The following is a 1,254-nucleotide window of genomic DNA, read 5'->3' on the forward strand; positions in this document are numbered from 1 at the left end:
GTTCCCCAAACCCTTTCTTATAAACATACAACGGGACATTCTTGATGTGTGGGGTATAGAGGTGGGTAAAATTCGGATACTCAACAAGGATAACCGGATAATTCTCAATGAAACATTATCCGAAGTCAGACTCTTAACTCTATTTCCAGACCCGTTTGCCGAAGTGGGTGCACCCATTTGTTGAGGTAATGCTAACCCGTTTGTCGAAGTGGTTCTAACGCATTTCCCAAAGCGGTTCATATCATATTATTAGCCGAAGAGGTGCACTCACATTCGTAGTATCCGTGGGTGGTTGGCGGGTGCTCTGGTGTGGTTTGCTCCTTCTTTCCTATCAAACGTCTGTCTTCTCTATCTCCCCTCGTTCTATTTTGTGTATGTTACTCTCTTGTAACACCTCTAATCTTCGGCACTTATATGACCTTATTGTTTTGCAAGTGCCGTAAAACTCCTATTAAAACAAAAAATTCTTAGTATCCGGATTTTGCTAAAGCGACTCATTGCCCAGCACTATCCCACCGGAACCAGGCCTGTTGTGACTGTCGTGGTATCACTGTCCTTGCCCAAACATAAAAAAAAGAAGAAGGGGAGATAAGGACGATAGATGTTTCATAGGAAAGGATAAGCAAACCACACCAGAGCACCCACCAACCACCCACTTTTTCTAACTCCACACCGTACGATGTGAAGATGGAGTGAAGAGAAACATGTTTCGGTTTTGCCAACTGTTTCCCAGGCGTGTGAAGCCAACTCGTTTAGGCCTACACCACTGTTTGCGACCACCTTCTGTAGAAACAGTCTTTTGGCTCCGAGTCCGAGACTGAAATTTCGTTTTGTCGGAAGCATGCCAGTTTGTCACAGGCCCAGTTTGTTACTAGCTCAGTTTGTCACAGGCCTCGACTGTGCCCTACATCGTGAAAGTTGTCACTGACACTCTAAAAAAGAGTAAATAAGTGATTAATTGATTGTATCAATTGAATTTTATTTTTCAATAGTTTTTAACCAAAGAACATTCATTGTAGAAATTTTACTGAGAAATTTGCTTTGAATTGCATTCAAAAAGGAAGAAAATATTGAGCAACTCAAGCTGAACTGACATTTTACAGGGACTATCTATACACCAACAATTTGAAGGAAGAGAATAGAAAACTTAAGTTAAGACTACAGTGTTAAAGTGCTGTAATTATGACTGTCATCAATACTCAAATACTTAAATGAAATTGTGACAAACTGGACCTGTAACAAACTAAGCCTCTG

This window comes from Aplysia californica, unplaced genomic scaffold (genome assembly GCF_000002075.1).
Source record: "Aplysia californica isolate F4 #8 unplaced genomic scaffold, AplCal3.0 scaffold00622, whole genome shotgun sequence".
In the NCBI taxonomy this organism is placed as follows: domain Eukaryota; kingdom Metazoa; phylum Mollusca; class Gastropoda; order Aplysiida; family Aplysiidae; genus Aplysia; species Aplysia californica.